General features: G+C 38.6%; 1 long non-coding RNA gene across 2 annotated transcripts; it reads right to left on the bottom strand.

Moving 5' to 3' along the window:
- Positions 1-4,056: 4,056 nt before the first annotated feature.
- LOC144994450 (uncharacterized) lies at positions 4,057-8,788 on the bottom strand. 2 transcript variants are annotated; one of them, XR_013657991.1, is made up of 7 exons: positions 8,650-8,788; positions 7,566-7,647; positions 7,192-7,279; positions 6,734-6,845; positions 5,163-5,190; positions 4,927-5,026; positions 4,057-4,493 (listed from the first exon to the last, which is right to left on the bottom strand). It is a non-coding gene; the product is annotated as an uncharacterized LOC144994450 (long non-coding RNA). The 2 variants fall into 2 exon arrangements; XR_013657990.1 differs by having other exon boundaries at positions 4,302-4,493; positions 4,927-5,046.
- Positions 8,789-16,022: the final 7,234 nt, after the last annotated feature.

Consider the following 16,022-nt stretch of genomic DNA (forward strand, 5'->3'; position numbering starts at 1 on the left):
TTCTTGTTAAACTCTATTCTTTTGGAAGATGTTTCACCTCTTTTCCAATAGGCTTTCCCAATTGAATGTATTTTTTAGAACATTTGTTTTTAGACTAATGTTTATGATATTATGTTTATCGTTTATGCAATTAAAGGAATATGAAAAACACACTGAACCAGATGAAAAGGGTGAAAATGTCACCATCCTTTTCCAGCTGAACGCTGTCTACTGGACTAAAGGGTTCTGAATAAACCTTTGGTTATGAATGCTCACATTTAGTGACTTCAGTGTTGATTAATAATCCTATAATGTAATTTCCTTTAACCATCCTGTTTCCTCAATGGAAACCTTTCATCAGTGGCCACTTTAGGCAGATTCATGTAGCTACCATGCCTCAGAACTGAACATTTGAAATCTTGACAGGTCAACTTCTATCAATATCCATCAATCACTTTAGTAACAGGAGTTGTGTTGCAACAAGTCTTGGCGTCTCCTTGATTGTTTTGAGCATCTGCTGGTTTCTGAGCTCTTATAAAGTATACTAAGTGCTTCAAAGCAAGTTTTTGTGATTCCTAATAAATGCTTTCTAGTTTACAAAGATTATTTGGATGGAAGCGTTGTAAAAGGGGGCTGCATGGTGGCGCAGTGGTTGGCGCCCATGCCTCACAGCAAGAAGGCCCCAGCTCAAGCCCCAGCTGGGTGACCTGAGAACAGAATCACCAATGAGGGACCTCTCTGTGTGGAGTTTGCACGTTCTCCCCATGCATGTATGGGTTTTCTCCAGGGGCTCAGGCTTCCTCTCCCCTATCCAACAACATAGGTTAATTGGTTTCTCTAAATTGTCCCTAGCTGTGTGATTTTGGCCCTGCGTCAGACTGGCAACCTGTGACCAGGAAAGGCTCCAGCAGACCCATGACTCTAAAAAGGACAGAAGATGGATGGATAGGTGGATGAACGGGTTGTAAAAGGAGAAACCAACCACCAGCAGAGTCAGAAGAGGGAAAACCATCAAGCTTGCATCAATAAATAACAAATAAAAGACTGTAACTAATATTATATGTGTTTATTTTGTGGGGGGTTGATAACTGTGATCCCCTGCAGACCAGAACCTTTCAAAAGGGCCCACTCTCTGCTCTAGATCCTCTCCAGGCATCCTTGCAATTGGAACACTCCTTGGTCCAGAGTGTCTGATTTCTGACACAGATGAGGTCGGGATACAGTTGCCAAAGCTGAGCAACATTTATCCTGTTCCATTGCTAATCAAGACCTTCACCACCTGATTATCCAGTGGGAACAGCCAAAATCTCGGTGGGGCCCACACAGGGATCTGGCTCTGCATGGAGAGTATGTGCACACACATAATCACACAAAAACACATACAGGGGGATTTGCCTTTGGCCTCCAGTGGGGGGGCTCCTTGTACAGATGTGCTTCATGCTCTCTATTGCCTTTTGTTGCATCAGCACAAAACCGTCTTTGTATGCGCGGTGCGCAGAGCTTCCTTGTACCAACCAGAGCTGTAGAATCAGCAGCATCTCTCACCACGGACTGATGTAGGGCAGCTTGATCTGGGTCAGTTGGAGCACTTGAGGAGATTACTGCAGGTGAGCTTAGGACACGGCTCGTGGAGAAAAGAAAACGTCTTTTAGAAAACATGTCGCTGTTCTCTTAACAAAACCCAAAACAACATTTGCAAGCAAGGCCATGTCACTTAACTGCACGAGAAAAGGATTTTTTCTTTGCATGTCTACAAAATGAGCATGATTTGTTGCTCTGGTTATTGTTGGCTCTCCTAAACAATACATACTGCGATGGGAAGGTCTTGCAGTTTGGGAGAAATGCATCTCTTTGTGCCAAGTGGAGTCAACCCCTCCTCTGACAAAGTGGTATCAGAGGATGAATAGTAAAAAAAAAAAGCAAAAGACAAAGTTCTCAGGCTTTGTGGAGACACTTCAGATATTTTTCAAAGCCTCAAATTTGAAAGGAAAACTGTGGTTTTTGCTGTAGACTCTGCCAGTGCTGCCCTCTTTGTTTTCCTTTTTTTCTGCTGCAACTTTCTGTTTGCCATCAATTTCCACAATAGGTCCAAAATTTTTAATGATCGTTTGTTTAATAATTATGAAAATGTTTGGCTTCTTAAAGCAGGAAACTCCCACTATGCAGTTGGCAGAGGGTGGATCTACATCATAATGAAATGTTGATACCAGAAGACAGAAATGTTTTTTCCACAAAACATTCTGCTCAACACAATTGTTCATAAATAGCTTAAAGCAAAAATATTTTTTTCTTTTCGATCAGTCTGATGAGGTGGCTCTGAAGATCTTTTCCTAAAGGTGACTTATGCATCTTCTCAGTAAATCTGAAGGAAAATAGGTAAATTTGTTACTTTCATCATCTTATCTTTACTAAGCTTTCCTATACATAAATCTGTTAACCATGAAACATAAAGCTCAACAGGCACAAACTCCTAAACCCTATAAAAACACAAACCCATTTGAAATAGATACGTTAGAAATAGAAAAAAAAAGTTTTTTGTAAAAAAAAGTTTTTTGTAAAAAAATGTTTTTTGTAAAAAAAAAAGGTACAGTTCCTTTAGATGCATTACATTTACATCAAAACAGGTAAATTAATGTGGAAATCCAGAAAACGATTCGCTTCAGGGGAAAAAAAAGCTTGTAGAATTACATCCATTGTTTACTTTTGTATTCTTTCACAGAACAAATGCACTTCTTTATAATCCTCCCGTCAGGCTCTGCATATTCAAACTGCCTTTTAATTATTTCAGCTCATGAGAGGACACAGTGTTACAACACAGTGAAGAAGTCAACAACACAACCACCACATTAAAAGCCATATGCTGGAATACAGAGCATCCACAAAAACAAAAACAGAGCAATGCATCCAAAAACACATGTTTACATAGTGACACATGTGCAGCCTCACAGGATCAGTGCCGTCTAAAATCCCCTTGAGATGTTTTTTCATGGAAAGAGCCATGAATGACCAGCCCACTGGATTTGTGTGTGTGCTGACACTTTGACAAAGGAGTAAGCCAGTGTTAGAGGGTTAGCATTATTCATACGGCATAAATGATATTTGACAGTGGCTGTTGGCTGTGAAGATATATCTCTCCTTTGAGATTAAAAAAAAGTTCTTTACTATCCATTCTGTCTATTTCCTTTGCTTTTGTTTTTCTTCTCCTCGTTCATTTACAAAGCAGTGCCCACTCATGCAACACCAGTTTTTACTGTAAGAAGGGAGCTTCTGTTTGATTAATGTTCTACTTTCTGTCTCGAATCTTTCCTTCTTTGTGTTTCAACTGTTAACCGACAATTTATAGCAGAGTAAATTTAAGCATTTAATAACCTGAAAGTAAGGAATTCCTTTTGTTTAGGAGAAGACACCATTTTGAAATAAACATTGCAGAAGCAGATTATCTCAAATTAACAAGGAAAAAAAATCTAGACAGATTTGTTTTTATTAAATAATTGAATATGTTGATAGAAAATCGGCGAAAGGAGATATTGCAACATCTTTTGTGATTTCTGTCTTTGCATTTGGGATTATTTTTCGGTTGTTTATGTAAATCGCTTTGGTTAAAAACAAGGTTGGGCTTTAATACTTGTTGAGCTCTCCCATTGTTGCTCAAATTGTAATCTCCTCCTAAACAGAAGAAGCTGGTTTAATGAATGTATGGAGATTAACACATCCAGTAGCTGGAAATTAACAATGAGCCTCTTTTTTTTTTGTGGGGTGGGGTGGGTGGGTGGGGTAGTGGGGGGCTTTTAGCGAGGGTAAAATATCGAAACGATTCAAGTTAATCCGAAAATTTGATCACAATAATTTAAAAAAATGTAAAGTGATACCCAATACACCTCCCCTGCTCAGCCCGAAGTCACTTTGCTGGACCTTAATTTTATTTTTTTAATAACTCAAATGTCATTGATTTTATATTGTAACCATATACATATACACCTCTTCGCCAGGTCACCCTTGCAAAAAAGATCCTCATCTCTCTGGGTTTTATAGCTGGTTAAATACTACACCACAAAAGATGGTCATAGAACAACAAAGTGCAAACATTCACCCTTTATTGCAGAGTAAAATTCAGTGAAAACATGGACAGATTAAAACATCAAAATTTAAGCAAATGTGGGATCTCTACTGATTTGAATTTTATTTAAACTGGAACTAATTTTCATAACTTCCTTACATACAATGAAGTCCCTTGAACAATACAGCAGTATTGATTTGAACTCTGTCTTGCCCCGCTCAGTCTCTCTTCTTCTGTATGTAATTATGTCGCCTAAATTAAGTTCTAAACACACTGGACAGTAAAGATGTAGGTCAACTCCCAAACGGTCTGAATTCCACAATGGATTGATGTCGTCTTGCAGTTCCAACATTTGTGGACCCAAAAGAGGACTGTCCCATACCAGGACATTGATCCCAGGATGAGGTTCAGCCATGGATCCACTCTCCTCCCGTTCAATCTCTGGAAACAGCATACCCTGACAAAAAAAAAAATATATATATATACTGTTTATGAACAGCACTGTTTTTTTTGTGTTTTAGATTATGTAGGAACAGTGACCGACTAATAATAACTTATATTGTTGCTTGCAGGCAGACCTCATATCTCCATAACTGTTTATAATTTGCAAATAAGTGAACCTTAACAAAGTAGTGACATTAGTACATATGATGGCTCATAATGCCATGCATTGTGATGCATTTTGAACTTGCAGATGTGCTATTATTCCTACAAACAAACAATTTAGGGAAATTGTTTGCACCACACAACAATAATCCTTTTCATTCATTTTCGATGAAAATTCACTGTAGTCATTATGATTTCATGATACTCTTCTTGATACTTTCCACTTTAGTCAAACTGCACACAAATCAGTTGTCCAGTACAGTGAGATTAAATAAAGCATTTACCCGGGGATCAGAAACAGGGTTCTGGGTCAAGCCCAACTGCCACAGCTGATTTGGTGTCATGCTTTGCTCCGTCCTGATTGGATGGCTGTCCCACGCGTCACTAAAGACATCCAAACTGGCCTGAATGCGTGGTAGAAAAATGTAATGGCAGCAGAATACGTGATGTGACTGATATTGAGAAAGTCTTGGTCCTCAGGAGAGTGCAGGATGTTGTAATATAAACCAGTAACACTCACGAAGACATCACACCAGAGGGGCTCAATCCTGTATTTGGAAAAAAGCAAAAAGAAATATTATATTGTCAGATTTATTTTTAATAAATCATTCACTTTTATGTATCAGGGCTCCAGACTAACTTTTTTCACTAGGAGCACAGTGGACCCTAACTGAAAATTTTAGGGGCACAACCAGAAAATTTAGGGGCGCATACCGTAAATCAACATTCTAACCAAATCTACTAATTTCCACTGTATTACAAATAAATACTTTAACAATAGATGCAGAAATTACAATGTGCTGTTTCTAATTCAGTGTCATATTTTATTCTGCACTTTTGAAGATGCAACATGAAGGTAAACTGACAGCACCATCGCTGTCACGACAGTACAACTAAGTAAAAAAAATACCATACTTAAAATAATAATAAAATAAAAAAAAGTTTTTAGTAACAAGTGATTACCGTAGTAACCTTTCGTAATTTCACAGTTTCAAACAATACTTAAATGTATGTAAATATTAGAGGATGGAAATTCATGTTGGTGACACCAAATAGGTTCAGCCAAGATGCACAATAAGCGTGTTTGAGATCACCCAGATGGACGCAACACTGCACAGATCACCTGGTGTGTGACGTATATTTTTGTTTTTGCTCCAACATCACCTGTCAATCAAAACAAAAATATCACGAGAAAGGGGTGAGAGCAAGACACCAATCAGAGCGAACGCAGCTGGAAATTTAGTATTGAATTGACTAAAAGCTGCCCTACAGACTAAAAAACAATGCATTATGGGACATGCGTCCTGATGGGTTTTTTGTAGTTCACTGATCAATTAAAATAATTTAAAATACCAACTGATTAAAAAAAGGCTACATCCATTACAAAACATTAAAATAATTATAAAATATGTAATATCACAGATCATACTTAGGGGGAGAGGCATATTAAAACGAAATTGAATGTTAAGGACAACTCCTAATTCCTGGTCTCTTTCAGTCTCGCTGCAGCTTCGATTTCATGCAAGTTTGAGACCCCTGCTGTACACTCTGGCACTAGTACACTAGCTGCAGGTCGGAAGAACGAATCAATAGTTCGCTTGCTCATAGCTCAGACGCACATATCAGGTTGTGATGATATTTGTCTCCGTTTCCTTCCCACGGATGTTTACGCGCGCTCGATTATCTCTAGGCCCCGCCCCTCCACATATTTTAGCCACTTGCAGTGACTTTCCCTATTCTTCTCACACGCATTGGCCGCCTCAGGCATCACTCAATGAAACGCGAGTGTGTGCTCGCGTGTGCTCCAGTCTCATGAGTATTCGCGCGAGTGTGTGTGTCTGCCTGCGTGCGTGTGCGCTCGCGTCTCATTGATGATTTCATCTCTCATTTCATCGATCATTGACGTGCTCCTTTCATGTTTAATGTATAAAAAATACGGAGGGTGGAGGAGGCAAATTTACTGGTCGCACATGTGCGACTGGGTGTAAAATTCAGTCGCACACTCAAATTTTGGTCGCAACATGCGACCAAATGGACGCAGTCTGGAGCCCTGTGTATATATTAAAGCTTCTAAAACTAGGTTCAACTCACCGTTGATTGTGTGTACACTTTTCCCACAATGAAGCCGTTTGTGTCAGTTGTACGTACTGTGAGCATTAACTCGGCTATGCCCACATGTTCTCCTCCGTGATCTCCTCTCACCCTGACAATAACATGAAAATCATGTCTCAAACACATAATTACAAATGCGTCGCCAATACGGTACACATCAATTTAAAATGTAATGTTCTTATGTATGATGCCAATAAGTAGAATTTCTAGGTTAAAAAAATTGCAGGAGTGGGTTACATGTATCACTGGGGAAAAAAATGAGGTGAGAGAGACTGTTAAGGGGGGGGGTAAATGTTATTCATGAGGGGAAAGTTTTAGAGTTGCCTTTGTTTATGGAGAGGAGTCTAAAAAAAGTAATTTTATTTTTGTACAAATAACCAAGTACTTATACTGCCTGATATGTGAATAAAATATTTCTTTATGAATAACATGAATACCTCAGAGGAAAGCCATAAACGTTCACAGCGTCACCGAAGAAGGCCAAGTCTGCACAGTTGTTGTCTGCTATCTTCTCAGGTACAAGATCTATGGAATACAAGTACAAATAATTTCAACTGACAGATATTTACAGCGGCAAAAATGCTAAATTCCCAATTGACAGGTAAAACAGTAATACAATAGGATGATAAAATATGAAATAGAATAGAATAGAAGGGTATTTAATAATCCCTGAGGAATTTTTTTTTAAATGGCCATCTTAAAAAAACACATAAACACACATGCATTACAAATAGAAATATCACAAAATAAAAAGATTGATAAAAAAAGGTAAATAATTGGAAAATCAGTGGGTAAAGTTAAAAGAAATTACTTGTAAGATGCCCTGCCAGAGAGTTGTATTGCCTGATGGCACGAGGAACAAAAGATTGTCACGCTGTCACATTCAGTAATTCCTAGAGAATAAATAAAAACACAACAAACATGGATTAGATCATTTAGCTGTCTGATCTTAAATTACATAATTTTCAAATATATGAAAGGGGAATTTTTTAAAACACTCTTGCTATGATTACTTGAGCTTGTAGTAAAGAACAGCTTTAAAAAAAAATCAGAGACAAGACACTGATCACAGGAAGCCTGTGAGTAATACTTACAGTAACTTCTACTCTAATCACTGTTGACAGCTGATTTCTCCCATCCACCCTTTCTGTGACTACTTATCGACTACAAAACAGCCTAAAAACATAATGTTTGGGATTCTTGTCATTACGTCATTGGAAGTAAAGAGATACGGGGATTTTAGTGGCTGTCACTCTGACACAATCTCACAGGGCTGGTCATCACAATGAATACGGGTTCTAACGTTAGAAACTTAATGAGGCTTCTTTCATTCAACAGTGGATTCATGTATGTTATATTTAAAAAATGCCGTTTTCATGATTGTCACATGAATTAACTTCTTTGCACAGTCGACCCCGTCTTAAAGTCTGGGTTGTGAAAATGCTGTGTCTAACTTTAACCCGGATCGCGTTTACATAAAGGCAGCACACGGAACAGCTAACTAGTTAGCATAGCATAGCATCAGTGTTTAAACAAATCGCCGTCTCCAAATCAATACTTTTTATTAAACTTTCTTTGCTGCTGTAAATCCGGCATGCTTTTCCCTTAGTTCCATCTGAATCATGTTAAGAACCTACAGATCATTGGCTATAGACGCTAGCTTGAACCGACACCGGCTTGAACTTCACTCACACTCACAGGCAGACACAACTTGCACAGGCTAAGCAAAACAAAGCTGAGCTAATTTGCGGTGGGGGTACTCTGCAAACGACTCGGCTGCAGTGTTCATAAAGCATTCACACATGTCACTTGGCAAAGGAGAACGCTTCAACTTAGTATTCAATAACATTACAGGACGTACGACGAGGGAATGATCAAATAAATGCATTACTTACGGGCTGAGACTGATCCCGTTCAGAAGACCTCTCCGCCATGTTTGCCGCCCGCGTCCTCCCAACTGCTGTGCTGAACAGCTCCCTCCCTCGTCACTTTGAAAGTGAGGAGTGTAAGGGACCATTCGATTGGTTAAAAGCAAACCCGCCTGCTTTGCCGATGAGTTTGATTGACAGATTCACTAGCCAATGGTGAGATTAGTCGACCCGCTCCGTCAGATGAGTCTTAATATTCACCGTAGAAAAATCTCTCACACACACGGGGAGATTCACAAACGAGAACGGGATTTTGAATGCACATTCTGCAATTCGAATGATCTGTGAGTTCACATCACATGTGTACCTAAAAATCACGTTTGTGAAGCACCTACTGTGCATTTCTGATACATTTATTGTGAATTTCTAAAATGTTTTTGTGAAAAACAGTGTGCACATTTGTGAGAAACACTTATTGTGCATTTGTAAAACATTTAGTGTGCATGTGTGAAACACAATCTGTGTGTTTGTGAAACACAGGGTGTGTATTTCCGAATTTATTTTTCACGTTTGCATAAAATGACATTTGTGAATCGGAGCGTGTGCATTTGTAAAACCGGTTGTGTGCATTTCTGATTATTGAGACTGAATTAACTCCATACTTATTGGCCCTAAAACGTCACACTTTCTAGTATTTGCAGCAACGTTTCTCTGATTCAAAGTCATGAAATCCCTCTTATGGTAAATACCCTTGGAAGCTCTGAGTGAAACGTCTGGCTGTACTACAGGCTCAGTGTGTGTGCTTTATTGCTTTGCTCCCACTCACAGTAATGAGCTGCGCAAGTCTTCCTGCTTCCTGCATTACAGATGATTTTGCTGTGCAGCCAAGCTTCAGTGTATCATCACATACAAGTTTGGATAACACTGAGCAGGCAATTAAACCCCAAACTGAGGACATGAAAACACACGCTGAGGGTGTAAATGTGGTACCAGTGTGACATGTGTTCTTGCTTTGGTTAGACAGTAAAATGCATTATGGAACTATGACGGGTAGAAAAGAAACTTTACATTTCAGCTTCGGAATACTTAAAAAGTGTACTTATATGAAATACAGGAAAACTTATTTTGATGGAAGCATTTGTTATTTTTATTGGGGTTGTGAGGAGCTGTAAGCTAGATAGATGAAGGGAAATGTGGGGGGGGGGTTTACTCCGCTCCAACATTTCTGCCCACAACTTGGAGACTAATTTCTGATCAACTACTGCCGCTCTGCAGGAATAGTGTCCTACAAAAAGACAGAGGGTTTTGGGGATTTTAAATACAAAATTGCATACCCATAATTAAATGACCACTGGGAACGCTTTGAAAATAGATTAAAAGATGATCGGAGTGGGACTGTGAGAATGGTCACAAGTTTCTAGAAAGCCTGCAAAGATAAAAAGAACCAGTCAGAAAACATAAAGTATAAATAATCTATAGTTTAAAATACATCAGCATGAGTCTGTAACAGCACTTATTGACTCTTTCAGACAGACAGAAGCATTTAGTAGGATTAAAAAGTTGTGCTACCAGAGCGACTAGACTTGGCAATTTAATTACCTGAAAGAGGTCAATGGGTTGTTTGCTCTCATTTGATTGTGTGAGTGTATCCAGACAGTTACCATAGCTAAGCTGTTGTAGCAGGGCGGAAGATGTCTCTGCCTTTGTCAGCTCACTCCAGGGTATCCAGGGAAAACCCTTTTTGCCCCCCTGACCTCCAGTCCCATAGACACACCCACTTCCTGTGTTTACTCAATGGCCAACACTTGAATGTTGTGTAAAAAGTTTCACTTATACTTTAGAACTGGCCGAACAGATGGAGTTGATAAAAGGCACTTATTGAGAGGGATGTGGTATAATCTTGAGGTTTCAACATTTGGACGACACCTTGACTTCCTGTTTGAAAATGAGTGACCAGAGCATAGTCAGTTGACAAGATGAGAACTTGCTGACTTGTATAATTTATGACTTAATCCCGAAGTTTTTACAAGCCCCAAAATTTAATTTTGTATTCAAGGCTAAAAAAGTGGAAAAGTGCTTAGGGCTTTGACTGACTTGTGCCTGGCAAATCTTCAGCTGTAAAAAAAGTTCTGGTTTGTATTTTCAAACAACTATTCGAATTGTTTGTTCTCTTATTATATCGTCTTTTTTTTAAGTTCCGATTCAAAAATCTGAACTAAAAAACACAACAATGTGTGACATCAACCAACCATCCTCCATCTATATCAAATAAATGGAATCATTATGGTTTCCAAGGGAAAAAAAAGAACAGAAAATTATTACTACTCAACAAAATAAGTATTTTACAAAAGCTATATTCAGATCTTTTCTTGGCTTTCCACACCAGGCTGTTTGTGGAATCTTTGTAAAAACCTTTGTTTTACATGTTAAATTTCAGATTTTTTTATTGTTCGTCATTGGTTTTGCAGCTCCTGAACATGCTTTTGTAAATTCCCTTAACAACGTCAATGAACCCACTCACACCCACTCCGTGGATGTGATATCTGCAAGGGCATTAAACTGCTCTAGCAGGTGGTTATCTCTCTTGTTTTGACCCGTGACCTCCCTGTTCATCTGGGCTTGGTTACCAGGCTTGATAATGAACCATCAATCAAGGGGAGTGAGGAAGTGGGGTGATTAAGCCTCACTTATCACCCCAAACACAGGGGGGACCCCAGTGACAGTTCAAATCTTCACCCCAGGGAGAATTCATAATGTGAGCAATTGTGTTTGTGCACGTGCAGCTACATCTACGTCCGTCTAATTATTTAAATGCTTGAGTTGACATCAGACTGAAAAGTAATTTTAACACAGAAAATGCTTGCTTTCATCTTTAGGAGCATTGGAGGGAAAACCTACATTATTATTGTTTTTTTGTGTGCAAATAAAGCTTTTTCAAGAATGATTGCTGTCGTTGGGCTGAAAGTAGAACACTAAAATGTGCCCCACTTTACTTTTTCTCACTCTCAGCCACAAAAACATCAACATTCTCTGAAAGAGCAACGTGTGCTATCCAGAAAAACAAAGCAAAACATGGGTAATTTGCTGCATGTAGAAATGACTAACTGGTTTTACCTGCAGTATGAATTGATAGCACGTGTTCATGAGGACAGCTGTTCACTCCCCCTCCGTTTTTAACCGGCGTTTTGGAGACAGATGTTTGGAAATTTGTGCAGCTGAGCTCTCACCTGTTGAGTGAGAGTTAATGAGATGGGAGATGTTGCCGGTCGACCAGCTGAATGGAGAAATAGAGCCTTTCAGGCAACAAACGAAGTGACTTGAGCAATCGAACGAAGCAAGAGGTGGCAGGTGTGCTGCCTGACACAATGACCTAATTTAACACAGGTTCACAATTTATTACTTTGAGGAATATCTTACATTGCAAATCTTGATTGTCAAAGATAGGAGACATTTTTGCAATGTGTGCTCAAGCATTGACTTCTTTTTTGAATAGCAAATTTAATCAGTGTCTGATGTAACTCAGGAGCCAGTGCCGCACCTGTATGTAGGAACTTGCAGGACCTGCAGTTCCTGGAAGTCCAGAGAATACACACATTTACATCCAGTCTCATTCAAAGTCGTGCAAAGCCACAAGCACATGTGACGCGCATTCAAGAATGCGTTAACGCAGGTTCTTGAACGCTATGGTATTCACACTGGACAATCCTCTTCCATTTTTCTTTTTCTGCTGCTTACTAGCGGATGTCCACTACCTACAGTTAGAAGAGGCTTGGTGAGAAATTTTGAAGAGGTGCAAATCTCGTGAATCTTGCTACAGCCTTTCTCTTTCTCAGCTCTATTCCCTTATATGAAAGACTTGGTGTCATATAATTCAGTTTGGGCACAAACTGCAATAAAACCTTGTGCTATCTTAGGTGACCCCACCCTTGCATTGACTTATTCTCCCTACCATGACAAATGTGGATACAGGTGGAAAGATTTCATGTAATCCATGGACACCAGTGAAGATCACAAATCATTGAAGGAAAAAGGTTCAGCGCACTGTCTAGTGGGTCTAGATGACCCAACAACTAATGTTAAAGTGCCTAGGATAGCACAAGGGATAATCAGTTTGTCCTACATGATCAATTTTCACAAGGTGTGCACTTCTGTGAATTAAATCTACATGTCACTACCAAATCTGAGTCCTTGATTGGTCAAGTTCCACCTGGTTTAACCTTTTAATGGCTGCATGTTTTGTATGTAGATCCTAAAAACAATTATAGAAATTTGTGTATTGATACGTGAATGTGAGAGTTTGAACACGGATGCCCGAAATGTGCATTTTCGCGTGTTTACATAGCCTTTTCATTGGAAGTGGCTGCTTGAATACGCGCTGTCGAGGGTGCTGTGAACAAAGCTTAGTACCTACATTAATCTATGGGACAAAATGTAATAATTTTACAAAAATGTGTTTTGATTGTACTGTACAGTGGTTGCATTTTACGAGACATTTAAACTACTGGAAAAAACATGGGAAATATTTCCTATTTTTGGCGGAAAATCCCATAAAATACAATAGGTTGGGAAATAATCTTTATCATGATTGCATTTGTAGCGATAAATGTCTTTCAACTACTAACTACAGTTGCTATCTTATCTTATCCAACTGAACTGATCTGTTCATAGTTGAGCAAGCTCTCAAGACAACTTCAGATTGAAATTAAACCAAACATGCACAGAAACATTTAGTTGTAGCATCACATGCAGCATGGACTTCTAAAAAAATGTATGTGCATTTCCGACAATCTTTTCTACAAAAATATAAGCATATTTGGTGTTGCAAGTAAAAATTTGATTTATGGTGCACCTTGTTTGCAGGCAACCTGGCATTAACACTTTCTACTGCAAATTAAATGAAAAAACAACACATTTTACAAGTTAGAGATAGTTTTATACCTAATCGTAAATACACTAAATTGTAAAGAAATATTACTAAAACCTTTGTTTAAATGATTTAGTATCCATTTACAATCCCTTTTTTGCTAAGGTTATGGTTTATAAATAACTTAAATTAAATGACTCTGCACCTGCTAGTGAGTTGAGCTAACTTACAATATTTTCTATGTAACCGATGTATTACACACACAGTAAGCTGTTTCAAGCTAGTCAAACCTGGTTTCACTTTGCTGTAAACATCTAGAACTGAGTTGTTCTAGAGGTAAAAAAATGACCATGACTCAAAACAACTCAACTTCTTTCGTTCCATCTTTCCTTTGGGGTGATCACTCTCAAAGTTTCTTTCATCAGGCGGTAGAATTTAAAAGATCATAAAAGACAGGGGGAAAAAGGAGCAAGAAATAATAGGATGAAAAGGAGTAAATGTGACTCAGGTACTCTTAGCTGTGCAACCAAAGGAGAAGGATAAAGAACAAACGCGTGAGATGTGGAGTGATGATAAGACAGCAAAGAGGACAAGTGCTTGATGTGGTTCAGATGGATTAGAGTCGACTGCAGTGAACTCAGTGAACTCAAACCTCTGCAAAATTTGGTGTATGAAGGAATCATTTCTACTAAGTAACAAAAAGTGGTCTACCACTAAAGAACTTCAACTAACTCTGTGTTACACACATTGTACTTTTCAAAAGTTTGACAATCAGTGTTTTTCGTAAAAAGACATTTGCTTTGAGAAAATACCAGCAAGAACCAGTCAATGCTTTATCACAGAAACACAGGCAGTCCTTTCGGTGAAAGTTCATGTCTGACCAACAGAACAACTAAGAATAGTAGCACTGTTTTAAAAGTGCACTATCTTCACAGATCTTTATGATGAAAACATGCAGGTTGGATTCCTGGAGTGTGCATTGACTGGGAGTTAAAAAAAAACACACATTAAGAATCATGTTATAATAAATAACCAAAAAGAATTTTACAAATGTAAGAAAATACGCTATTGGCTAAAGTGTTTAATCCAGTTAATCAGATTCTGTTTCATCTCCTTATTTTCAGAGAAAGCTTTAAAAACTAGAGCACAACTGGAGCTAATTGAGCATTAACATTTTTTGTAAGGAAAAAATGTCAAAGACAAAATTATGTCTTTAATGTGTTCTTGCAGCAGAATTTTTCTCGTTTTCCTCTCATCTAACTCAAACGTGTACGGCTGGGTAACTCCATCACCATTTTTGTTGCACTAGTAATGTTAGGTTGGGGTTGTGAGGGGCTGTAAGCTAGCAGGAGAGAGAGTGAACCAAAAGGGATGATGGGAAATGGGAGCAGGCTTACTCCGAGTTGAATTTCTAATGAACCCCTGTCACTACAGAAACTATGTCCAAGAAAATTACAGTTTTTTTTGTGTATAATCTCATTTTACCCTCAAACAACTAGCTCTTCTTGGTTCTAATTCTAATTGTGTCTTCTTTTTGTTGCTTTTGCCATTTTTTATATTATATATTTTTACTGATGAATGTTTAAAAGATTTGGAATGAGCTGATATGCAAACTTTTAATGTATATTTTTTGATACATTCTTTCACATCTGTACATATTTGCTTTAACAGACAGAGCACAAAGGGCTTGTTGGATTGTTTTGACAATAATCTGAAGGGTAACACAGAGAACATCTGGAAGCTGCTAATCACTACAGAGTGTTGCTCCTGAAATCCCCCCGGACACACGCACGCTTACCCTGAAATCCTAGAAATATGCTATAATGAGCAATAATGCTGCCACAATAAATGTCCCATCTTGTGTGTTTTAATCCTGGCTTGTGTGTTCACCAGCGTGTGTGTGATCTGAGGACACATATGGTGGCTTCTTTGAACTCATTAATCAAGGATTGGAGCGGAGATAAAAATAAAAGAGGGAAAACACACACGACATGGAGATTATTTGGGAGCTGTTGTTGTAAAGTATTAATTCAGGGCCTCTTCAAAGGGCTCCATTTGTGCACAGGGTTAACAGGACGAAAAGATTAGGCCACAAACAATAACCCCAGATTTAAAATTCGCTATCTATCGTAAAACATGTGATCGCAGAAAATGTGCAAAGTAAAACTAAATTGCTGACATTCATGTGGGCTAAAGCAAAACAAGGCGTAACACTAGAGAGAATTCCCCAGAAAGAATTCCCCTTCCTTGCAAATGCCAGGGTATTGAATTCCTTATTCAGGTGAAAAACAATCATGAGTGAGACAACTTTGCTTTTTATTTGTGCCTGTTGATCTATATTTAGTAAGATGTATGAACCCTTTTAATTGTGACCCCTCCAAAAGCAAACCCAAAGCTGGATTTCCTGTTGAACCAAAGGTCAGGTGGAACTAGTTTCTGTCTGGAGCTTTCTGCAGAGTCATTATGACAACAATTCCTACGTCAGCACTAATAATGGTTCCCTGTCTGCTCCTGCTCCAACTGCCTGTAATCTTAC

This window comes from Oryzias latipes, chromosome 9, assembly GCF_053564925.1.
Source record: "Oryzias latipes strain Hd-rR chromosome 9, Olatipes_Hd-rR_3.1".
NCBI lineage: Eukaryota > Metazoa > Chordata > Actinopteri > Beloniformes > Adrianichthyidae > Oryzias > Oryzias latipes.